Source organism: Microtus ochrogaster, chromosome 2, assembly GCF_000317375.1.
Source record: "Microtus ochrogaster isolate Prairie Vole_2 chromosome 2, MicOch1.0, whole genome shotgun sequence".
Lineage (NCBI taxonomy): Eukaryota > Metazoa > Chordata > Mammalia > Rodentia > Cricetidae > Microtus > Microtus ochrogaster.
The window spans coordinates 55,254,905-55,281,255 of NC_022010.1; the positions used below are offsets into that span (position 1 = coordinate 55,254,905).

At 46.9% G+C, this 26,351-nt stretch overlaps 1 protein-coding gene across 1 annotated transcript in view; it reads right to left on the reverse strand.

Annotated features, from left to right (window-relative positions):
- The window catches only part of Boc (BOC cell adhesion associated, oncogene regulated), a 75,143-nt gene extending 54,817 nt beyond the window's left edge, over positions 1-20,326 (reverse strand). Inside the window, exons 1-2 of the mRNA XM_026788855.1 lie at positions 19,917-20,326; positions 15,702-15,947 (exon numbers count right to left, since the gene is read on the reverse strand). The gene's annotated coding sequence lies outside the window, so the exon portion shown is untranslated. The remainder of the gene's footprint in view (positions 1-15,701; positions 15,948-19,916) is intronic.
- Between the last annotated feature and the right edge of the window lie 6,025 nt (positions 20,327-26,351).

A 26,351-nucleotide genomic window follows, 5' to 3' on the forward strand; every position in this document is an offset into this window, starting at 1 on the left:
AGGAGACAGACAGACACACACACACAGTAGAGCTGCAGCTCTGACTGGAGACAGATAGACAGACAGACAGACACTAACACACACACACACACACACATACACAGTGGAGCTGCAGCTCTGACAGGAGACAGACAGACAGACACACACACAGTGGAGCTGCAGCGCTGACAGGAGACAGACAGACACACACACACACAGTAGAGCTGCAGCTCTGACTGGAGACAGATAGATAGACAGACAGACAGACACTAACACACACACACACACACACACACACACACACACAGTGGAGCTGCAGCTCTGGCTGGCAGCCATGCTTTAGAATCATGACAGTTTACTCTCCCATTTGACCTCACCACCGCCCTGATCCCCACCCCCCAAAGCATACACACGGAGTTCCTTGTCCCACCTCCTTTCTCAATTACCAAGCTCTTTTAAACTGACTACAATTTAAATAAATACCCGTGTGGAAATGTGGAGCAGGCTGCAGCCATCTGCCAGTAAGTCAGTCCCTGCCTTCTGCTGGAAGCCCCCACCTCACCCTGCCAGCTCTCCACAACTTGCGCAAAGTGCTGAGACCTTAGTGCGAGGCTGGCACATGTAGAGAAAACAAACACAAAGAGTCTCGCAGCTGGACCGGGGGCCACTGTTTATGCAGGAGAGTACCTGGGGAACTGCAGCAAGGTGTTGATGGGAAGAGCAAAGGGGGCGGTTCATTCTCATCTCCAGCTCCTAGGATGCCCTGCAGAGGGTCTGCCATACCCTGGTACAGGGCAGAACAGCCAGCTGTTGTGGGTGGGAATGCTGCTGTAACTGTGACATCGTGGAGGCCAACGCCTGCCATCTTGCCCACTGTTAGACCCCCAGCAGCCATTGCAGTGCATGGCTTGTGACAGGAGCACAGTGGCTATTTGCTGATGACACGGACAGATGAGCTGTTTTCTTCCCTGTATCACAGGTCACGGACTTGTGGGCAGTGGAGGAAAGTGGCTGCCTAAGACAATCCGAAACCCTACCAAATGTTAAACAATGTTACAGACTCGTACCAAAAATAATTTAGGGAAATGCTATGTATGGAAATCCAGTCAGATTTCTTTACTGCGGGCATTTCAGAACCTTTAATTTGCTGTTATACAGCATGAATCACCAACGTAAAGTAGGCACCGAGTCTGTAACCACAAGCTTGGACTTACATGACCTTAAGCCTGGGAATTATTTGGAGTGCCATTTTTTTTTTCTTAGAGTACTACTAGTGATGAGGATTTTTGCCAAACACGCTTTTCGACCTGCTGACTTAAGATCTTGGAGATCCCATTTTGAAAATAAAATATATGGAAGTCTAACATGTATTTGCTTGGGATGTCAAAGGAAAGTGGCAAGAGACAATTTTAACCTAATCAGTGTTAAAACTAGGAGATTTATGCTTTTCACTTGAAACAACAGAAATAGTCCAAGTGGGTTTGTATTATCGCCTCATCATCAAAAAGACACATCTGGGAAAAGCCTGTCCCAAGGTACACTGTGTCATCGCCGGTCTTGCATTTTCCCACAGACCTGCTGGCCTCATTATCCCTCGGACTCCAAACGTTGTCTGTCTCACTGTCACATCACGGTTTGCTGTGTTGGGTTCTCAACCTTGGGCCCTTACCAACTACTCATGAGCATCATCTTCCCTGGTTCCAGGGCTCTGTTGCTTCCCCGCTGCAAGGACATAGGTTTTGCAAAGAGGGAAAACAGGATCCTTAGCTTTGTAGTCATCTTTAGAGATCTTTTTCCTAACAACCCTGACTTTCCTTAGTAAGTTGTATAAAATAGAGCGTATAAACTTGGCCGAAAATGTCACGTTGAGCAAACTAGCATTTAGAGATTGAGTTTGAGGCTGAGATGTGGCTCTGTGGTTAAAGTGTGGCTGGCTTGCATGAAGCCCTGGGTTTGATCCACCATACTATCTGCATTCAGGCATGCAGTGGAGTATAGCTTAACCAACACGCCCACAGATAAAACCCTGCAATTCAATACCTGGTATTTTTAATAATAGCAATGCTTCAAAAATTACCTTTTGTGGCATACAATCTAAAACTGAACCCATATCACCTTTAGCTCACTTATTTGCATAATTATACAAAGGAGTTTATGACTCCCCTTAAAACTGTCACATATAATTTCCCACCAGCAATAACTGGTTATACAATGCAGCCGAGATGCTTACATCACTGTATGCATTCACATTTTGTAGACAATGGAAAGTATAACTTATATTTAGTATAACAATTTGCTGATTGTTAAAAGATACTATTTGGGAAAGCGTGTTAGGGATAAAGAATACATATAGCAATTTAATAAACTGACAGGAGGCAGGCAGGTTATAAGACCAAGGTCATTCTCACCTACACAGTGAACCCGAAGCCTGTCAGGGCCATGAAAAACCCTGTTTCCACCCAGCACTAGGGAGGCAGAGGCAGGCGAATCTCTGTGAGTTCGAGACCAGCCTGGTCTACAGAGCTAGTTCCAGGACAGCCAGGGCTACAGAGAAACCCTGTCTTGAAAAAAATAAAAAAAACAAAAACAAAAAACCCTGTTTCCAAAAACAAAACCAACAACAACAACAAAAAAAGACTGACTTTTGTGGCAAATCACTGATGTCTTACTGATTTATAATATGAATGTCATTGAGATTTAGTGGATGAAATTAACTGGGTTTTCATGATAAGCAGTTTATGATTAAAATACACATTCAGGATAAAAAGAAATTACTAATCAACATACAACCAAGACAATTATTTAACTGTTTTTTCAGTCAATAAACAAGGCAACCATCTCAAACACACGTGTGACCTTGTATCACCTCTAAATAACTCCAGGAGGTGGACAGTGTTCCCAGCCCCACGTGACAGACTGGAGCCACTCTGGCAGAGGGCTGACATCCACAGCAATATCACTTGAGGCTACGGATGGGCATCTATATCAGGCTTTTCAACTCTGTTCATTGATTGCCTCATCTAGCCAACTTTAAGAGCCCTGTGTGGAAGTCTCTGGCACGGATGTCCACGTCAGTTTGGAAAGAATGTCTTCAAGAAAAGCCCTGGCATGAGGCGAAATGTCCAGAATAAGGGGTTTTTGCACAAAGATGTTGCTGTAATGTTTTAAGGAAAATGTTTATAATTTTAAAACTAAAATCAATTTTCTCATCTTCTAAGCTGTTTTATTGTTTTATTATGTGTATGTGTGTCTGCACACATATATGTGGGTGCTGGTAGAGACCAGAACGTGCTGGATCCCCCGGAGCTGGAATTACAGGAGGTGGGTTGGAAATGGAACTCGGATTCTGTGGAAGAGCAGGAAGAGCTCTTAACTGAGGAGTCACCTGTCTTTCCAGGCCCCGGCTGAATTTCTTTCTGAGCGAGTATGTGTGTTTGGGTATGTATGTCCACAGGGAAACCAGAAGACAACCTCATGCCATCCTTAAAACACCTTCTCCTCCTATAATAGGGTCTCTCATGGGCGTAGAGCTCACCAATTAGCCTCAACAGAAGAGCCGGCAAGCCCCAGAAATCCTCCTGCCTCTGCTTCTCACACCTCCAGCGGCCTGACATTTTCACTGGAATTCTGGGCATTGAACTCAGGTCCTCAGGCTCACACTACACTTCCCAATTGCTCCCAGACACACAATTGGATTCCTAGGCACTCTTCATCACATAGAAATAAATATCCAAGAAGATGGCCCTGCTGAAAAAAAATCACCTATATCAGGAGTCGAGATGGAGATCCTCAAACTGGTCTCTGAACCTATAGGGCTGTTTGCTTACTGCTGGGGGCATGGGGGCTTGGGACCAAGGAAGATGTTAGTAGTGAAGAGAAGTTTTCAAACCGTCCATATATCTGAATGCCTGCACTTCAAAGCCCAAGAAGCCACAGGGATTCCCCTAATAAAGGCAAAAAGGAAAATTCCAGGGGTTCACAGATCCCTAGGGAGTGTGTCTGAGGGTTCCATATCCTTTGGGCCCCACTTGAGTTCCAGGCCTTCCTGGTCCCCACAGCAGGAGAAGACAACTTCCGCCCCCACATCAGAGCCCATCCCACTCCAGGAACGAAGCTGCCTTTTGCCCAACTTATACCCAGACTGGTTTCATCTGCTTCCAAATCCATTTTGTGTCTTAACTTCTGCCAAGAAGAAAAATTTAAACACGCGCGCACATCACGCTTGCATGGGAGGGGAGAATCAGCCTGGGACTTTAAACTGAAAAACACCAAGCAGAGAGGGAAGGGGCAGGCCGGCTGCGGAAAGTCAGGACCTGAAGGCTGTCCCTGGAGCCAGCACGCCCTTCCTGGAGTCTCTGCCTGCTATGTCCATGTCAGGGTCAGCTGTGAGGGGAAGACTTTGAAGTGTGATCTCACACAACCGTATTCACTTCAACTGTTCAACTCAGCCCTGCCTCAGAGCAGCTCAGAGTGGCCTTACCTCCAGCAGGAAGCAGATCTTTGTCCCCAACACTGGGAAGAACTCTGTTCCTTGCTTGCTCTCCCTTGGCAAATTCAAAATGAATCAAACGGTATTGGAATGGCACATGACTCGTGGTTGGTGCAGACACCTCACAGACTGCCTGTGGCTACACCATAAAAGAGGTCAGAGATGGAGTCTCCTGGAATTAACTTGCCCCACAAGTCACTCAACACAGAACACGGGTTACACCATGAGTCCTTAAAAGATGACAGGCTCTGAAGCCAGAGTTTAGCTTCTAGAGAAGGGACACGGCTGAGGGCGCAGTAGCACAGAGATAGGGACCCTCCCCTATCTCCTCCAGGGATTGAAGTTAGATGCTTAAGTCTGGGGACCAGAAAAACAGCTCTGCTCCGGAAATCACAAGGGTTTGTGAGGCTCAGCCAGTCCTGCCCAGGGTCCCCTAGAGTTCAGATAATGGCCCACCCCCACCTATGTATTCCTATTATCTACTACGCCAAAACATGGATTGTTGTGGACTCTCTGCTTATACCTACCCAGTGAAACCCACTGTCTCCTGGAATTAACTTGCCCCACAAGTCACTCAGCACAGAACACGGGTTACAGTACCATGAGTCCTTAAAAGATGACAGGCTCTGAAGCCAGAGTTTAGCTTCTAGAGAAGGGACACGGCTGAGGGCGCAGTAGCACAGACCACAGGTGAATCCCACCCGAGGGCCATCCATCCGTGGCCGGGAGATGAGAAGACATCACAGTCTGCTCTGGAATAAGAAGCTGCATAGCATCCACCTCTGTCCCACTCATACAGACCATGCTAAGGACAGTGGGGTCCTATGTGGAAAGAAAAGAAAAACTTCCACCAGGCAGTGGTGGTGGCACACATCTTTAATCCCAGCACTCGCATGGGAGGCAGAGACAGGCGGATCTCTGAGTTGGAGGCCAAGACTGGATTACAGAACAAGTTCCAGAACAGCCAAGGTTACCCAGGGAAACCCTGTCTAAAAAACCAAAAAAACAAACAAACACACACAATAAAAAGAAAGAGAGAGAGAAAAGAAAAAAAGAGAGAGAGAGAAAGAAAGAAAGAAAGAAAGAAAGAAAGAAAGAAAGAAAGAAAAACTTCTATCTTGATATTTGCTGAATCCTATGAAGAATAGGAGAGAGAAAAAATTCCAACTCCAAAATAGATACCTTTGGCATATTTCAGGTTAGGTTTTCAGAAAAACTGCAGATCTCCACAGACACAAGAATGTCTCCTAAAAGCTGTTCTGATTTTTGTTTTGCTTTTGCTTTTGTTTTCTTCTATAGTCTAGGATGGCTTGCAATTGCTGATTATCCTGCCTCAGCCTCCTCTGGAGAACCAGAGAGCCAGGATTACAGGCATGCACAGCCATGCCAAGAGATGCCCTTCTGCAAAAAGGAATGCTCATCTGTTTGCATTAGCAAACATTTTCTGCCAGGTACCTCACCACTACTAGGCGCTTTCCACAAGAAGGAGCTGAAGGACTGGCTAAGGGGTTAGCTGGGGGGCTGGCTGAGGGATTAGCTGAGGGGCTGGATGGGGGTCTGGCTGAGGGACTAGCTGAGGGGCTGGATGGGGGGCTGGCTGAGGGACTGGCATCTGCTCAGGCACAGATGACTGTGACCTGGGAGACTTTATCTGCAGGAGATAGTCCCTCCCCCAACCCTCCACAGTTGGGCTATCCCCTTCCTCAGGAGCCAAAGCCCCCTCTCCTTTATTACGTTCTACTTAAGTTCAGCAAGCATCTTGTCATCAGTGGGCCTCATCTCCAGCCCTTACAGGAACATAATAAAATCAGTCTGCTCTTTCTCATGTTTCTGACTATTGCTTGTCAGTTTCCTAGATGATGGGTATCAAACCTGTAGAGGAAAAATAAACTTACAATGTCTCTGTAAGTCAGTGGTTCTCAACTTCCTAACACTGTGACCCTTTAATACAGTTCCTCATGGTGTGGTGACCCCAACCATAAAATTATTTTTGTTGCTACTTCATAATTGCGTTTTGCTACTGTTAGGGATTGTAATATAAATATGATACACAGGATATCTGTGTGACCCCTGTGAAAGGGTAGTGGGACCCCCATGTTGAGAACAACTGTACAGGGTTTGCGATACTATTTTTCTGCCTTTATGTTTGTTTGAAGGTTTAGATTAGAAAACAATGATTTTAAAATGTTTTATTATCAGTAGGGTAACTATGGCAAGATACTCTCAAGCCTTCACCAATTTTGAGGAACTCCTATCCACCCAATGTCCTGTCACTTAAGACATACAGCTCTGCCAAGCTGGCTTCAGCAAGTTCTCTGGTCTGGATAGAAAAGGCATATACCTTGGAACCTTCTGGATGTCTCAGGCCAAGAGGTAGTCCAACCCTTCATATGCTATTACTGCAATTGATATGATAGGGCTTTAGTCTTCAATGCAGTTGGATACTACTGTCTTCTATATGTGCTCCATATTTCTTTATCTGTTCGTCTGTGACTGGCACCTATGCTGACCCCATATCTTGACTGGCACCTATGCTGACCCCATGTCTTGACTGGCACCTAGGTTGACCTCATGTCTTGACTAGCATCTAGGCTGACCCCATGTCTTGACTGGCTCCTTGGCTGACCCATGTCTTGACAATTGTGGCCTGTAGTAGTTATCATCTCCCATTCTATAGACTGTCTCTTCATTTTGCTGGTTGTCTCCTCTACTATATGATATTTGTTTGATAGTTTAGCTTGATGAAATTTCAACTGTCAATGAACAAAACTCTCTAAATAGTCAAATTTTCCAAAATATGGGCTCTTGTAGATAGTTTAGAGTTAGCAAATCAGATGAGACTCAAATTGTCAATGATATAATGATGATGAGGAGGACAATGATGATGACAATTAAGTAATTCTTTAGTTTTGTATCCTATGCCCCCACACACAATTGGTCCATATGTTAATGGTTTAATCAACAGCCTGTGGAGTTATCAGGAGGTGACAAAATCCTAGAAGATGGGGCCTTCTGGAAGGACATCCGGTCCTTAGACACATTCCCTTAAAGTGGATATTGGGACCCTCACCTCTTCCCTTCTCTGTTTTCTCTGGGGTACCATGAAGTAAGGAGCCTTCCTCCAGGACACGCTCCCCACATCACCTCACCACAGGCCCAAAGCGATGGAGACAATTGATCAGGATCTAAAACTTAGGAAACTATAAACAAACAAACGAAAACAACAAACAATACCCCCAATCTTTCCTCCTTTTAAAGTGATTTCCTCCTTATTCTGTCACAGTCGTAAGACACTGATAGAGATGTAGTTGGAGTCTAGTGGGCTTCTGAGAAGAGATGTGGATGCCACAGTTCAGAGTGCAGTCAACTCTTGCTTTGATTCGGAAATCTCCAGAAGCTGAGATGTGTCTTGAGGGATGGGGACACAGGACTCAATAAATATCTGGCCAAGAAGACGGCTACTCTGCTGGCCACCGTGGTGACAGCTTGGGGAGGAATGTGCTGTGCTGTAGGAAGCCTCCTGGGACACCAGCATAAGCGGTCACAGCTCAGTGTGAAACCTCAGAGTTCCTATGGAGTGAGGCCACAACGGGCGTCATGAGTTTTAGTGGGTGGTATTCTTCATGCAGGGAAGCCAGGTCCAAGCCCGTACCACAGGGACACATGTTCCTTGTTGGCTGAAATACAGTGATCAATGTCTCTCTGGCCCCCTCCCCCTGCCCATTCCAGGGACATTAGCACTGGCATTTTGGTTAATTTCTAGTGTGGGAAAGATTAGTTCTGCCTGCCTAGGATTCCGTTTCAATTGGGCACGCATGTCCTTTTCACTTCCTGATTTTCAAAGCGGACAGGACTTAATTATTAAGGAACCTCCCTGTTCCACCCGCCCTGGAGGCTCGATTTTTTCTGGAGAGGGGTGTGTGTAGGGGAGTAAACTGGGAGCCAAGCCACAGTTCTACAATTGCTCTAGAGACAACATATCGGAGAAGATCCAGACCACACCAGAGCTGTCCTTTCACCAGTAACCCTACTTGGAGCAAGACCCACCCTTTGCCTCCTTGTACCCCTGACCCCAGGGGACCATCGAGAGCTCTCAGAAGGCCACACTGTGACTTCCACCAAAGGCAATTTTTAAAAGGATCAGCATAGGGTATTTATAATCAGATTTTCTGAGAAACTCCCAACCCACCAATATCAGAATAGAAACCAAATGCTCTGTCAGAGCGCATAGTCTTTTTTTTTTTTTGTTCACAAAAGGCATTCCCTTCTTGTAGGCACTACCACTTGGTGCACCTATCGAAGCTATGCCCAGTTCCGCTCAGGGTTTCTACTTCTCCCCTTGGGAGAAGAGATACAAAGTGTGGACAAGGTGACCCGGAATTGAAGACTGTATTCTGTGAAGGACACAGGCCCTACATTCATCCATGCCAGCTGACCCCTGTCCTCCACCTGCCCAGGTAAACTGTGGCAAAGGCCAAGGTTTCTTCTGCATGGTCAGTAGTCATTGTGCTGGCCTCCCAAGTTCCAGAGAGCAAAGACAAACCAGGGGGCTCCACTCCGAGGGTATAATCGTAGCAAGGGCAACTTGACTGAGGAGTGCTGGCCACACGCTGTATTGCATTAGCTCCTACGGTCCCAGGAGCAAACCTGGACCAGTGTGCATTCCATGGGAGTCAGAACAATGGCATGGCATCCCAAAGCCATCTGTAAGTATCCACTGGTCAGGTTATAGACTGAAGAGTGGGCTGGATGGAGGAAGACAGTGGAGGGGTGGATAGGCTGGATCATCGGCATGGAACTTCCCCCTAAAGGCTGACATCCCAAGGCCCCTATGAGTTTTATTCCACCATTGCTCTGAATCTGACACATCTGGCTGACATCTTTCAATGTGAGAAGGTACCACCCTGTTTCAGGTCTCTGTTCACTCAGAACAGGAATGGAGCTGGGGTCTGGATTCAAATGCTTGTTCCCAGCCTTGGATCTTGGTCTTCTGAATACATCATCTTATTCTTAACCTTGTCAGCCTGTTCTAGATGATGGTATGGTCTCCCATTCGCATAGCCCTTTTTTCCTTTAAATGTGGTTCAGGGCTAGTGTGGAGTTGGAGAAATGCCTCCCAGTGTCAAATCTGTCCTCATCACCTCTTCCCCAGTGAGCCCCTGTGATTACAGTGAATGCTGAGTACCTAAAAAATACTAGGTTTCTGCTCCTGAACTCCTTGAGATTTCCAGTTTTCAAGGCTGGCAAGAACCAAGTACCTTTCGGTGGAAAAAGTTTCTCAGTTTCGTTGGATCTTTTTATGTTGCGGTTGGGCTTCCTCTATAATGACCACAAAACAGGCCCCAAGACTCCATCACTCTCAGAGCTGAGCACAGACATCACTGAGGCTTAGGGTCCTACGGCCTGTCCCCGCATGCTAGTGTACAAGGGCACTACAGCTACCTGCCGGGGGGGGGGGGGGCGACTAGCACTTCCACACACTCGCTCACAGCTCCAAAGTAAAACAAACAGCGCCATGTACGCCTCCTGCCCTTATGTTTACAAATGGTTCAGGAAGATCCGCCCAGCTGATACTCCAGATGTGGAACCCAAACACAGGCAGCTCCTGATAGTGCACCAGGCTGGGCTAAACTCCAGTAGCACCAGTCAGGCAAGGCCAGGAAGAGGACAGGGAGTTAAAGGGATCTCACTGCGGAGCCACAGGGCTCTGATCAGGAGGGAGTCAGCAAAGGGTTTGAAGTCCCTGCTTTGCCAACCTCTACTTCCCTAGCTGGTTATGCACGTAAAGCACAAAGAGAGAAAGCCGTGTTTTAAACAGAACACTGGAAAGTGAATGAAGCCTGCCTGGATGATCCCGGCCACCTGCTGGGTGATACTGTGAACAGTGATGGGGTCAGTGCCACCAGGCAGCTGGAGGAAGGAGGGAGGAACGGTCAGGTGATCAGGTGCGAGCCAAGAGTCTGTGTGATTCTGCAGTGGTAGATATGGGGCATCTTATGTTTGTCAAAACCCAGGAAATACAGTGCACAGCTTCTCTGCGCCTCCCGGGCAGGTGTGCAGTGCAAAAAGGAGATGCTCCATGAACTCTACTGAAGTGTGTGAAGAAGAAAGGGCGGAGGGGACATGAGACGGAACAGCTGGCTCACCTATGAATGTTCCCCAAATCTGCCCCTTGAGGAGACACTGCTCCGTTGTCCACCATTTTCAGGCTTCTCTAAGACAGGCACACTAACTCACTCCTTCACTAGAACTCCACAGCACCCTCTTCTGCGTGTTCCCATATACACATGCTCCAGAAAGCATTGCCTGTGCGGGTCTATGGATAAGTATAGCTATCTCTTGACATCCCTGGGATTGGCTCCAGCATCTACCTAAGAATGCCCAAATCGGTGGAGGTTCAAATCCTTTACATAAAATAGCGTACATAGGGTTTGCATCTAATTTAATTCTCCCATATACATACAGATCATCTCCGGATCACAATAGATTGTAAATGCTCTATAAACAGTTGTCATATTTGGTTGGTTTGAGAAGAAAAGAATGGTGGCGCACGCCTTTAATCCCAGCACATAGGAGGCAGAGGCAGGCTGATATCTGTGAGTTCAGGGCCAGTCCAGTCTACAGAGTGAGTTCACGACAGCCAGGAATATAGAGAAAGAAAGAAAGAAAGAAAGAAAGAAAGAAAGAAAGAAAGAAAGAAAGAAAGAAAGAAAGAAAGAAAGAAAGAAAGGAGAGGGAGGGAGGGAAGAAGGAAGAAAAGAAAGAAAGAAAGATCCCAGTGTTCAGGTACCCTGGACAGGGTTGCACACCAGCAATTGGCAAAGGCAGGTTGAACCTAGGCAGGTTCCCCTGAGTTAGGATGACACATACCTAAGTTCCCGACCCTCCTGCAAAGTATTTCCCCACAGCATAGATCTTCTAATGCCTATCCCTTTCTTTAGCAAAGAAAGGTCCTGACTCAAATTCTGTTCCAATCCAACTCCTATGGACGCTGAGACCATTCACGGTCTTTTCCCAAAGGGAGGGACAGAGCGGAGGCCTGGAAGGACCCAAGAGAGTTTCTGTTGATTAAACGACCTCCTATTCAGAATCTTGCAAAGGAAAGCAAGCTCACCCTTGAGCCCAGCCCAACATCTGGCTAATGCCCTGGAATTTCTTATCTTTGAACTCAGAGTTGGTGAGCACAGCTGCAACAGCTTAGGCTTTTCAGTTGCCAGCAGAACGTTTTCTAGCTGTGTCCCCTGTGCCAGGTCACTGCTTACACAAGGATGGAGACGAGGCAGCCAATACTTCATCGCACCTCTGTATTGCAAACCCAGGCATCCCACGTCTCTCCACAGCCAGAATATCGTGACTTCAGGCTTCCCTTGTTTGTTTAAGAAAAACAGGGAGCATACGCAGCTGCTGGCATCGGGGAGGGAGCTCATAAAGCAGACTGCTCGCCACACCAGGGTGAGGACCTGAACTGGGCTCACAAAAGCCCAGGTAAAGCTCAGTGTGGCCGCATGGCCTGGTGTTCATAGCAGAGGACAACAGAAATATCCTGCTTTTACAAACTAGAAGATGAACGCCAGCACCCTACACTGTCCCCTGCCCTTCCCACTTACACCGTGACTGACACGCAAATGCCCACATTCACACAAATATCCATACACACATACACCTATGTCTCACACCTCCACCCACCAAAAGCTGCAGGCGGGGGAGCACCTAACTACACACACATCCTCTGTACCAAAACTTCTAGCACAATCCGAAGCCTGAAGGGAGTGGGGTGTTAGCGCTCCTGCAGGTAACTGCCTGTCCAGTCCTTTCTGCTGGCTGCCTGCTGAATATTTGCCTTCAAGGAAGCTTCTCTCTGTCAGTTACCTGTCTGTCAAGGCTGCTACTTCCTTCCCCGGGGTATTTTTCTATACAAGCTGCCACTTCTCCTGACCGAAGTGTCTACTAGGCCAAACAGCTCTCCCCTCACCCCACTGAGGGAGTGGAGGACCTGCTTGATTAGACTTGCAAAGATTCTAGGTGCAAATGGATTCATCTGGCACTTAAGCGGAGCCTAGATCCAGGCGATTCAGACAATGTCTCAGGGGAGGGGCAAGTCTCATGGTCTGAGACGAAACCCAGTGTGGTTGTGATTCTCACCACGGCTTACAAAAATCCAACATGGCTGTGCCACAGAGCCCAGCATCCTTAGTGCTGATGCATGCACCCTCCATCTGGGTCCGAGCTTTATACTGAGGGCATTTAGGACAAGTCTCATAAAGGATCTCACCTGCCCCTTACGTGCAGTTAGTTACGAAAGAAAACAGTTCTCTAAGTCAAGGGGCTTTGCGTTGGGGAGGAGCGTATTTGCTGCTTTACTTCTTTGAAAACGAGAGTTTCAGAGTTAGCGGACTGTAATGACATCTTGGCTCTGCCACTTACCAGCCCAGAGACCAGAAACAAGTCACTGTACTTATTTAGGCTTCTGCGCCCTTATCTGCAGAGCGCAGTGGTGAGGGCCATCTTCACAGGACTGCTGGAAGGCTACAAGGATTAGGTAGTGCTGGACTTGAGGTCCGGCACACAGTGGGTGTTCTGTAAACGACTGTAACTGTCCATCTCTGGAAAAGGTGCAGGCACTGTGCAAAGGCCCAGGCAAGTCACTTCTGCCTCTCCTTCCCGTTGTCCATGGCTGCCCCCCTGAGTGTGGTGGAGTAGGAAGCCTTGTGAGGTTTGCTTCTCTGAGAAGTGAGGATGAAATCTTTGTTTCGTGAAGGGTACCTGCTGCTCGTGTGTCGTCACACACTTGTACCTAAGCACAAGGCTTCATTTGTAAAATCGGGGCATCACAAACTAACGCCATACAATGCCACCTTCAGACAAGCCTCTGGATTCTTTTCTCCCACATTCAAGACCCGGGTGGTGTGTCTGTGACAAGGGGATTGGCCGCCCATGTAAAGCCCACCTATAGAAAGGCACCTTGTTGTTCCCCTTTGGGGAGGAGAGCTAAACTCCCCCAAGCCCTTTCTTTTATTGTCAAAGACCACCCAGTGGAACTAGCTGGCAAGTTGCCACAGTCCAGCAGGGTGAGAGGCAGGCTGCCGTCCCAGCCTCTATGTCTGCAACAGAAGCCTATAGAAGAAAAATCACCTGACTGGGCTGTCACCTGGGCTGACTCGGTCTTACAGATGGCAGACCACCAGGGGTCTTAGGGTCTGAAGGAAGGGTTGCAGACCTGCCTATGTGGTGATACAATGGAATCTAGCTTCAAGTTGTCAGGCAACAAATAAGTGTACAAGTATATTGGCCAGCTACAAAGCATCCTTTCATACTGACAGAGGTAAACGTCTGTGAACAGCCAGGACTTTATGCGGCTGCATTTGCAAAAGGAGGCACTGTGCTAACTGACGTGTTAACACATCGACCTCCCTTGAGCGCAGCTATGGAAAACTGCTGGAAGATGACAGTCACTTCAGAAAGAGGATCACGTGGGAGAGGCGATTTGTGAGATAATTAAGGGCAGCCTTGGCTTTCATGGAAAACCAATAAACCCAGAACCCCCAATTTTCCTCTTCAATTAGCTGTGACCCATACCTAATAAACCTCTGGGATTATAATGTTAGGTAAGCATGGGCTGGTAAAGGCGCTTGACTTAGACTAATCTATTGGCAAAGCCAGGGAAAGTGGTGTCTATGTCTAGTTTTTTCTGGGTGGGGGCTCCCAAAGACCAGCCATCTTCAACCATCTTCACCTCCCATCCTGTGTGATGGCCAGCTGTCAGAAACCCAGGAGGTTTGGGGGCAACTGGGAAGCTCCATGACTTGGTTGCCTTTAAAATACACCTATCTCCCTTGCCTCCTACTCTGAGATGGACTTCAGAGTCATGTAAACCTACTGCAGATGTTTATATTTCCAGATATACGCATGGGAGCAAATGTGACCGGCAAGCAAAATGCTAAATTCAGGCACGTTTCTCCCCCACCCCCACCCCGTCTCTCTTCAGGGTGTCTCTATATAGACCAGCCTGGCCTCAAACTCACAGCAATCCTCCTGTCTCTACTTCCCTAGTGCTGAGATTAAAGGTGTACACCACCACATTGAACATTTCTCTAATTCTCAAAAGAAAATCTGATGGAGTTGAGAGAGAAACAAAATCATCTAATTATTCCTTTCCCCCTGAAAAATATTCAGTGACTGATCCTAAAAACATATTCAAGACCCAGACTCAAGAGATTCTGTTTTCAATTCAGAAACCCTTTTTAAAAATGCAAACAGAAATACTTTGGTATCCCATGTCTCCAGCGTGCTTAGTCACCCAGAGGGAAAATTGATTTTCAGGGAGAAACTAGAGAACAACTCATACAGGCAGACATGAAAGAACATTCTGGACTGCCGGACTGCTGGCCCCAGGCTTTGACTCACTCAGTCTGAGTTTTTGTCTCCCCTGGTTCAGGAAGTACTTCTTAGCTGATGCATTAGCATCAGGGTTTGCTCTGTATTTCCCTTCCAGCCAGCAATGGACTGCTGGATGCTATGGACTCTCCCAGCAAACACTAGAAATGGACCCTTGAAGAAAGTTGGCAAAACTCATGCCATGATGCTGGGGGCAGAGCATGTATGCAGTCAAAGGCCAATGAAAGGAGGGAGGCGCCGGCATGGCTACACTTCCTCACCTTCAACTTGCCTAACATCGCGCAAACTCAGTTGAGAAGAACGATGCTCTCTGGCCATACTTCTCAGCGCTTGGCTTCTTTGGGGTTATTTTTCATCAGGACTGCTTACCCTGCACTCTCTGCTTTCTCAACATATTCTCTGGCAACCGGAATGAATTCACTGTGCATTATTGCTATAATTTCTTCTCTCTGCCCAATAATCCTGTCCCAAACTTCAAAGGCCTCCTTTGAAGATAAGGCCAAATTCGTCATTAGGAAAAGAGAAGTTGTTCCCTAGCTATATTTTAGAAGACAGTAAGAAGCAGAATCCCTCTGGTTTTGGTGGGATAAACAATGCCTGGTACATCAGACCACAAGGCATCCACTGTGATACCACTGACAGAGACATAAACACTCTGCATTCCTCACCCAAACCTACGCAGGACTTTTCCACAGCCAGCACAGACTCCAAATCTCTTGCTTAATAATCCGTCTCCAACATATCTGGCAGGGGTTGCCTTGGGAAAGGGGGTTCACATGGCCGCCACAAGCTTTGCCCACAAGAGTGTATAAGCTGCTAGGAAGAACCAGAAATTTACCTTCCCTTCAAAGTCGGACCCTTCCAGAACTAAGGGATGCGAAACACTGCCGTCTCGGTGGTAACAGAACACGAAGGAACAGCTGACTCGCCAGGCCAGAGAGGGAAGGAAGACAAGGAGCAGAAGACCTCACCTGTGCCTTCTGCTTCCTCCCTGCTTCCCTCAGGAGGATGTTGACAAGACTTCATGGGTCATGGAGTCTACGAAGTCTATTTCCAGACTGAAGACAAAGAGAGCTGTTTCACCCTGCAAACAATGGGAACAAACACAGTTCTGGAGTCCTTGCTGTTTATAAGTGCAGCGCTATAAACCTCAGCAATCCCTTATTAATTCATTTTATGGATAAGGAAAGAGAAGAACAACGTTTTTTTTTCCCCTCTAAGATCATAGGCCTCTTTAATTTCCCAGTTACGTACCTCCTGCTAGAACTGATGAGCAACAAAGAACAATGATTATATTTTTCCAAAACCATTATCTTTGCATGCAGTAGTACACTTTCATTAACATTCATAAAGTACTTCTTAAAAATAGATAAGCAGGGCTCGTGCTTCATAAGGATGCAGCCCCGGGATGGCAGGGTAGGAGACAGGGAAGAAGCTCATCAGAAATCAATGGGCAGCTGTATGTGGTCAACCAGAGCAGAAGGTTTTAGCACCACAGAGTGGGATGGAGGACACAGAAAAGGCTGAGTGGCAGGTGAGAGAGAATACACGATGGGTAATGGTGAGGTGGTGTCAATCATGGTGGCAGTGGGAATGAAGAAGGGATGGCAGCATAACCAAAGAAAGAGCAAGGGGGACGGGGTGAGAGTGAAGAAGGAGGCAAAGCTGACAGATGCAGGGACAGAGGGTGGCAGCTGGGGGCAGTGTGCCTGGAGTTTCAGGACTCCGTGCGTGAAACACATTACCACCTGAGACATCCTTATGCCCCCCCCCCCAATCCTACCTCCCCACTCAAACCAACCCTGAAGGACCCAAGGGCAAAATTCCTCCCTAGGCAAGCTGCTGTAAGCATGGATTTCTAGATGCAAACCAAACATGTTCTACCAGCTTGCCTACTCCAAATACTTGAGTCCAGCTTACCAGTTCTAGACACGTTACAGGCTAGGGAGAGCACAGTTAGGATTTGATTGATTCCCTCAACATTTATTCATTAATCAATTTATTCCATCAACAGCAATGTGGTGAGATATATGCGCTCTCTGTGAGTCTTTGGTCACGCTGTAAAGACACTCCAGAGATGTCTGACGACAACTGTCTACACTTTCTTCACAGTCGCGGGAAGCACATATGCGCAAAGGAAAAGTGAGAAGTTGGCCATTGGATGGGACTATGGGTAGTTATCAAAACATTTTTCCAAGTAGTAGTAGATGTTTATATAATCAGCAAAAACTGAGGGGAGCTGCTCTTTGATGAAGAAAACTGACTCTCCTGGGAGAAGGAGGCTCCCAGCCTGGTGTCTGATGCGCCATCAATGTTTGGTGAGTGTAGAAGTGACAAGAAATTACCTATGCTAAACGACATGTAGTTTTCAAAATGGAAGCATATCTCCTTCCTTTCTCTCTCTCCCATTTCCATCCTCTTCCCCAAAAGACAAGGGAGCATGGAGTGTGAAGGAATGAAAGCAAACTCCCAACGTATAATGACATCTTTTGAAGCCTGGTCAACTCTTTCTTATCCAGAGACCAGAAAATAGTAGGCGGTAATTACCTAGTGCAGTTGGTTCTTCAGCTGTTGTTGGAAAGACACCGACAAAACCCTAAGTCATTAAGCGTATCAGTGACTGCTGAAATTTGAACCCAGACCCCCCAGGGCCCTTGGAATACTATGATCCTTGGGCTCACTTCTTGCCCTCTTTTCTTAAACCCCAGGAGCCCGTGAGGAAGTCAACAGAATCACTTCATGAATAATCTCCTATTCACATCAGGCCATGGAAACCACTGAGAGGCCTCTGAAGAGAGCAGGGATCTCATGCCACTGAAAAAAACACTTCAAAGACAGTAAAATCTCTGGACTCATTTGGAGGATGGAAAGGGACATAAATTACAGCCTTTATCTTGAATTGGCCAACCGCTAGCAGCTAAACAGGTTCCTCTCAAGGTATCCACCTAGACTCTTCCTCCCCAGATGTGGTCAAAGAACTTGCCCATCCTGGACTCTGCCAACATTCACTTCCAGCTGCCCACGATTTGCCCCCCCCCCCAGTGAAAGTTAGTTGCAGCGCTGTACCTCTGAGATATCATAAAAGTGGGTCAAAGGGCAGTGTCTGACAGCTCAGTCCTTGGATTTCATGGGTATAGGCAGCCTCTAACCAGTTCCTGAAGGGACAGATCCTCATTCTCCACATGGGCTGGCAGCATCAGCCACCAGGCACAGCGAGAGAGCTATAACTTCTTTTATTTTTCTCTTTGCATAAACTCGCTCCAAAAACTCATCAAGCCGGGAAATCATAACTCTACTGCTGTTTCCACCTCAAACTCTGTCCCGCTGACCCGAGAGTGCTTCATGATCACCATGGGAACCTCCTGGGTCTCAATTATGAGACCATTAAAAAGGGCCAATTATAAGACCTCAGAGTGCTCCTGGGAAACCTGTTACACACCTCAAAATGGCCAACCTCTTGCCCTGAGCCACTTTAAAAGCTCAAGAATCAGGCCATCCAGATGGAAGGGCATCTGAGCCCCTCATGTTGCTTCAACAGGATCTTTTAAATGTTTTCCACACTATTCTTGAGAAAATGGAGATACTATTGGATAAACCAAAGCTATCAAAAAAAGAAAAAAGAAAGAAAGAAAGAAAGAGAGAAAGAAAAAAAAAAAGCAAACCACCGCAGCTTTGGGCTGCTTGCTTAGAATTAGCACCCAGTGGTAGAATAGCTCAGAAATGTTTACATACTCAAGAATTCTTAAAGCTACATCATTAAAGGTCCATGCTTACAAAAATCTGTACAACAAAAAGCTAGGTGATAAACGTGCTGGCAACACCGGCCTGAAACAGAATATTCGTGTCACTTAATCCAGTAAGAGGTAACTACAGTTCAAGAAACTTGCAGGGAAGGACTAGAGAGCCCAGAACACCTCACCACACCCAAAAAGTGCCTGTTTGGGATCACTGCTACGTGGTTTGCATATTCTTAGACCTAGCTGCCACATCTCTACAGGAGCACAACACTTGTTTCAAGAGATTGGGCCTGGGTCATCTCCACATGTCAGAAAAATCACCTCCAATGTTCCTTTAGTTCCCTACGCCTCAGGTCTGCCTGCCGCCCACTCCCCACATCTCTTTTTCACCTAGAAAACTAACAGACAGGCCCTTCCAACGCCAGAAACAAAATCTCCAGAACACAATCCCAGTGGAACACGCAAACACACACACACACACACACACACACACACACACACACACACACACACACATCTTGCTGATCCTTCAGCCCCACAAACAGTTCTATCAGTATCCCCGACCCACCGTCCAGTCAAGGGGGTCTTTAGCTTTTGGGTCTTCTTCGGTCCCTTATTTAGAAATAGTTTTTCCTTTTAAAACGCTGGTGTTAACTCTCCTCCCAAAGAGGCAAATGGGTGTTGGGGGTAGACTTGTTCCCTTCGCCTGGCTGGGCTGCCGGGGCACAGTGTCAGCCTTCGGGGTAAGTTTGGGAAGATGTCCGCGCCCTCCTACCACCGGAGGAGCTTCCGGAAACCGCGGGAGCAAAATCATCCAAACCGGGCTAGAGAGGGAGGCGCGGCGGCCCGGAGCCGGGCAGCGGAGCACGAGCAGCGGCGGCCCCGGGAACTTCGTGCAGCGTCAGGCCCTAACACTAGCTGGAGCCAGTCGAGCGCCCGGAGCCCCACTCAGAGCCCAGATCAGCAATCGAAGCTCAAACCCAAGCCCAGCTCAGCGCTCTGAGCCCCAGAGTCCGAGCCCCAGCTCAGTGCTCGAGCCCCAGCCCAGGGATCCAAACCCCATCTGAGTCCCAGCAGAACACCCGGAGCCTCAACTGAGCCCAAGCCCGAATCCCAGTCAAACACTAGGAGTCCCGACCCGGAGCCCCAGTGGGAGCCGCAGCCCAGCGCTCGGAGTCCGCGCCGGGCAGCAGCGCTCGCAGGAGCCCACCGCATCGTGAGGCGGGCGGCCGCCTCCCACACGCCTCCAATCCCCAAACCAACAAATAAACACAACTTTTTATGAAAAGAAAACAAACTTCAGTGACATGACTCACCTCTCCAGCAGTCGGAGCCTGGGAAGAGGGGGCCGGGGCTCCGGGTCCCGCGTGGCGGAGCGGAGAGGGCCACACGGCCCCGAGCAGCACCGACACACTCGCACAGAGCGGTGACACACGGGGACACACACCACGGGAGAGTAGCGGCAGCTGGAGCAACAAAGGAGCCCGAGACCCAGAAGTTGCACGCCGAGAAGGAAAGGCTTGTGTGGCCACGGCGGGTACGAGGTGCGAGCGTGTGTGAGCGCGGCCGGAGCTGACACCAGCGAAACCCAGCTCAGGGTCCCCGCTGCAGGAAGCGAGAGCCGTGGTGGCAGCAGCGGCAGCAGGAGGACAAGGCAGGAGACGCCGCGCCCAGCGCACCCAATCCCTCCATATGGAAGACTCTTTTTTGGATGACTGAACTTGCAAACAATTCCTTCTTTTGCTTCTCCTGCCTAGGAGCCTCCCATTACCGCTCGGGGAGGGGAGGGGAGCCGAGGAGGCGGGGAGGAGGGGGAGGAGCGAAAGGGAGCAAAGAAAAAGTCTTGGAAAGGAAACTGGGGGAAAACACACACACATGCACACACAGACCCCCTAAACTCTAGGATAATTTCCCCCTTAACGCCTACTTTCTTTGCTCCGCGTTAGACTCATTCGGTCCTTCCAACTTTGTTCCCTTGCCCACACCGAAAATGTTCCCCCCCCCCCGCTTGAGGGGTGCCTTCTATCCTGCTTAGCTTCACCTTGGACCCTTCCTCTGGTCAGCACAACCCTATGGCCACCAGTCTATCCTCCCTCAGCCTTTTTCTAACAACCTCCTCTCAATGTCTTTTTCATTCTGAAAAAAAAAACAAAAACAAAAACAAAAACAAAAAACCAAAACCCTGTCAGATAAGTAAGTAAAAACAAAAATCACAATTAATAAAAGCGGGGCACCCTCCCCCTCCAAAAAGTGGGGGCGGGACAATTAGGGAAACGATAAGAGACCTCATCAAGGCAAAGCCATAAGGCAACCTTCCCAGACTCTCTGGGTTGCTTGAGAAGGGTTTGCCAGGTCCTTGGCTTGACCTCCATTCATCATCCTAGGGAAGGGGGTTGGGAGTGGTATGGCAGAGTTAGTTCGTTACCTCTGTGATGGTTGGACAGAAAACATCCACAACAGTTTTCAAACCCGTTGTAGTAGAACTTCTTAGGACAAATTGCTACAACCCAGATGGTTAGGCTCCACCTCCAATTTCTGATTCAGTAGGTCTGTGCTAGGCAAGAATTATTCGAATTTTCAGGTGATCTGATCCTGCTGGTTCCTCTGGTCCACATTAAAAAAAAAAAAAAAAAAAAAACTCTTTTCCACAAGTCCAATACTGAGTTAAGTTGGAGACACCGAAGTAAGAATCCTTCTCTGAGAATGAAGCAGACTCTGTAAGACTTCGTTATGTCTCATGCTTCAGGAGTTAAGCCGTTTGTCAAAGTCACGGTCCAAGGTGGAAAGGAGGCCACCCTTGGAGTGGGTCTGCCAGGGAAGACAGAGGTGCTGTCTCTGAGAAGAAAGGTGGCTTTGGGACTCAGCCACTGTGACAGAAAAAGTCACTTAAATTTTATAGGCCACGATTTTGTTTTCTGTTGTTTTTGGTTCTCATCAGTTTAAAAAAAAAAAGAAGTTTATGTTCAGCACATGATTCTAATTGAATCAGGAGGCAGGAGAGAAAGAAAGATTCCACATTTTCTACTAGTCTTTCCTCCAGTGTTTGCTACTTAAAGGAGAAGTCATTTTCTGCATTGATTTATCTGACACGTCTGCCATTCTCTACCTGCCTAGATTGTTGGGCATATCCCCTGTGGCAAAATGGGATCAAGTGGATGAAATCTTTTTAATAAGACAAGGAAAAGGCTCTGAGATCCCTCTTTGATGCTCCCACCAGCAGCACCCCCTCATATGTGCACACTTTCTTCTCTTCTAATGTTCGTCAGTCTCAAAGAACAGCCTCCAAGACCCATGTCTCCCCCTGTTCACTGATGATGTGAGCCCCTGTCTTCTTGCTGTTCTTCTACAGCGCAATGAGGCCAGAATCACCTGCGAACCACCCTGGGAGCAGAACTCCTAATCCCCAAAGGAAAGGAATGGACCAGTCTTCTACTATTGTGCAAACCACCTTTTCCTAGAGCCCCAAGTAGGGCAATTTGTCTCCTTTATTTAAGTTTTTAATTTAATTTCTTTATGTGTTTGGGTGTTTTGCCTTCATAGACATCATCTACCACATACGTGTCTGGTGTCTGTGGAGGCCAGAAGAAGGCCTTGGATCTTCTGAACTTGGCATTATAGACAGTTGTAAGTTACCATGTGGGTGCTGGGAATTGAACCTGAAACTGCTGAAAGAGCAGACAGTGCTCTTAGCCACTTAGCTATTTCTCCAGCCCCAGCTTTTCAAAGGTACTTTGGAAGTACCAATCCCATCAGCGATGGTGGGATCCAGGAAGATTTCCATCCCCTACATATATGATCCATCATGGCTTAGTGCTTCAAAAATATCTCCTACCCCTTCCACTTAGTCTTCTGTTAGGACTCCCGATTATTTCCACTTTGGCCTTAGGTCCACACAGTCTTTGCATTCCTAGGCAAAGCGTTCGTCTTTGCCAACACTGTTTGGCCAGGAAAGGGATCTGCCGCCTTGTACCTCCCCCAGGCAGACTGACCACCATGCCCACTGACCTGCACTATAATCAAGGCAGAAGTCAATGGAGAGGATTTAGCTTTGTCGCAGCACCAGGCCCACTGTGGGCACCTCAGATGTCTTTATTGTCTTCCTGGATCTTTGCATGAATGTGATTGCGTTATTTTCGTAGCTCAGCGGGCATACTGTATGTCCTCACTCCCCACTGCCCAGAGCATACATCTCGTCCTCCCTTCCTCTGTCAGTCTCTGCCTCTGTCTATCCCGCCCACCCCCCTTCTCTGTGTTGGATTTTCTTTTGTTTTGTTTTGGTTGGTTGGCTGGTTTGGGGTTTTTTTGGGGGGGGAGACAAGGTTTTTCTGTGTAGTCCTGACTGTCCGCAACTCACTCTGCAGACCAGACTGGCTTTGAACTCAGAGATCTGCCTGCTTCTGCCTTCCTGAAGACAAAGGCGACAAAGGCTCGTGGCACCACACCTGGTTCTGTGAGTTTCTAAACCCACTCAGCCTCACCTTAATCCACCAGCCATCGTGTTAGATGAACTGTGAGCTAATAAAGCACTCTGCTATGCACTCTGTTTCTGGCAGTTTACCTCTGGCTTCCTGCTTTGGAGGGACTTTATGGGCACCAAAAAGGAAGCATTTAGTCCTATTTAATAATTAATTATTAATTTATCCTGCTGGGAAGTGGAAGGATAGGCAAGGACTGCACACTGGCCTCTGACATTAAGCTGTGCCGAAGAAGCCAGGAGTCTGGCGAGCAATGCTGCTCCCCTTTTGGTGGGCTGCAGACTCTCCCACAGATCACCTAAACCAAGGACTCCTTAGTCACAGAGTTCCCGTAGGAAAACCGCTACGGTACAGACAAGGAGTGATAGCGAACTTGCTAGCTATTCACTTTGTTCTCATATTTTTCTTGATTACAAAATATGTGCACCGAAGCAAATTCAGACTATCGAAAAAAAACCCAGCAGGGGTGTTACCACGGTAAGCCTGCCATCCAAGAATAACATTGTCCACATGGTAGTATGTTTTGGTTTTAGCCATTTTTTTTCATTTTTGTCTTGTTTCTCATCAGTATGTATTCCACAATGAGTAAATAATTTTTATCGAATCAAAAGTCAGAGTATCTTTAAAGGACAATATAAGTCAGAGAGATTCATTCAAAATCCGCACTACCCTTTTTCTTATGCATTGATAATTCAGGTAGAAGCCAGTTTCTTCATATTTTTCCAAATTGAGCTTCAAGTTTGTTTTTTTTTTTTTTTTTGAGACAGGGTGTCCTGAAACTCACTATGTAGACCAGGCTATCCTTGAACTCACAGAGACCCTTCTGCCTGCCTCTGTCTTCTGAGTACTGGGATCAAAGGCGTGTGCCACTACTGCCAGGCTGAGTTTGTTGGTTTTTAGGTTTACCAGTCTAACACAACTATTTCCCGAATGTTTTTAAGCTATCTTCAAAGTTTGATTTCAACAGTTGAGACAGAATTGCAAGCCAAAGATTATTTGCTCAGTCGTCCTATTTTCATACATTTCAGAGGCTTCACTTACATTGTTCTCCTATATTACAGTTTGACTAAACATCTTACACAAAGCTTTATGATTCTGATTATTTTCCGAATGTGAGCTTCTAGAAGAATTTTGAACCAGTTGATGGGAATCACCTTCTAAACACCACTGTTGCTTCTGTCAGTACTCTAACGTTGAGTTCCAGAAGCCTACTGAAGTACCATTTCCAACTCTCTGGTCATTTGAATCAGAAACAACAGTGACATCATTAAACACAAGTCCCAAGTGGAGACTTGACTGAATTACCCATTTTGGAGGATTGCGCTCCCCAGATAAGGGCAACAACGGCCAAGCCAAGCATGCACAGTGAAGACCACACTCAAGTGTGAGAGTTGAACAATGACTGCCCACTACCTCGTGGAGCCTGGTTCTGTTCTTATCTTGTCTGACCTTCCCAATATCCTTCTAAGAAATAAGCTATTTCTTATTTCTAAGAAATAAGGTTATTACCCCTGAACACTCTCCTCTCCCAGTCTCTGGCAAAGATTGTGTGTCAAATCAACACGACAGCCATTTTGGGTAGAACTGATCTTCCCCACTTTGCGGATAAGGAAAATACTGTAATTGGCCTATGATTTCCAACAACAAAGTGTAGTACTCATCCCAAGCCATGCTACGCAGTATTTTCTCACTTCTCTTTCACGAGTTACAGGCTGCTGCTCTTGGAATAAGAAAGGTACATTTGGGGCTGGGGAGATGGTTAAGAGCACTGGCTTCTCTTCCAGAGGACCCAGGTTCAATTTTCAGTACCCACACGACAGCTCACAACCTATCCTTGTGGTAGCTGTCTGTAACTCCAGTTCCTGCAGATTTGATACACCTCCCCACAACCTCGCCTCTATGGGCACTGAGCACACAGGTGGTGCACAGACATATATGCAGTCAAAACACTTACATAGAATGACAATAAATAAATCTAACAAATATTTTTAAAAGACTGATACATTTAAGCTGGGTGTGGTCACTTATGCATATAATTCCAGCACTCTGGAGGCTGAGGCAGGGGGATTAAGAGTTCTTGCCCCAAACTGGCCTAGCCGGTGAGATCATGTCCAGAAAGAAAAGCATATTTAATAATGCCTGAAATTTGGCAAGCCATTAAAGAATCTTTAATGGGTTTTCCAAGGAGGTGCATCACAGTACACTCCAAGAACCAAAGCAACTTACTAAGCATAAATAACTCAGGAGCCTAACAGTTGGGCTTGGAGAGATGGCTCAGCAGTTAAGAGCACTGGCTGTTCTTCCAGAGGACCTGGATTCAATCCCCAGCACCCACACGGCAGCTTAATGTAACTCCAATTCCAGGGTATCTGACATATTTACAAGTATGTGCAGTTAAACACCAACATGCCTAAAATAAAAACAAATAAATCATTAAAAAATTAAAAGAAACACTAGGTGGTGATGCATGTCTTTAATCCCAGCACTCATGAGGAAGAGGCTGGCTGATATCTGTGAGTTCTAGAACAGCCAGGACTATTACACAGAGAAATCCTGTCTCGAAAAACCAAAATAAATAAAGACTAAAAGAAACAAAACAAAAACAACAATAAAGAGTCTAGGAGTTATATACCATAAGAGACTAAATTCTGATGTTTGATCTAAGATTAAAAACTAGATACCAAAGCGCATTTCTAACAAGTCATGTAGCAAGTTGTAAGTTGTAAGCTGGTGGCATGTACATTCGTGTTCTTAAGGTTAACATTTGAGTGAAATGCTTTGCCTTGGTCAGAGCTGTTAGAAATGAACTACTCCTGATGTTTACCGGGTGGTGGTGGTGCACACTTTTAATCCTAGCACTCGGGAGGCAGAAGCAGATGGATCTCTGTGAGTTTGAGGCCAAGCCTGGTCTCCAAGAGCTAGTTCCAGGACAGGCTCAAAAGCTACAGACAAACCCTGTCTTGAAAAACAAACAAAACAAAACAAAAGAAATGAACTACTTCTGATTTCAACTATTTAGTTAAAAAGTCTGGTTGCTGAATATTATTTTATTTCTTTATTACTTATTTCTTTTATGTGTTCAGGCACCACCTCAATACATTTCAAAATAGATGCGTAACTTGATCCACCAATTTAGAATTCAAAGTTCGGCATTCACTTGCTCATTAGCAAGGCCCTTCATCAACTCTCTGAATTGGCTTCCTCTCCACGCTGGGTAAGACAGGGGCCGCTGGACAAGCTATGTACTGGTTGTCTGACAAAATAAAGAATGATGAA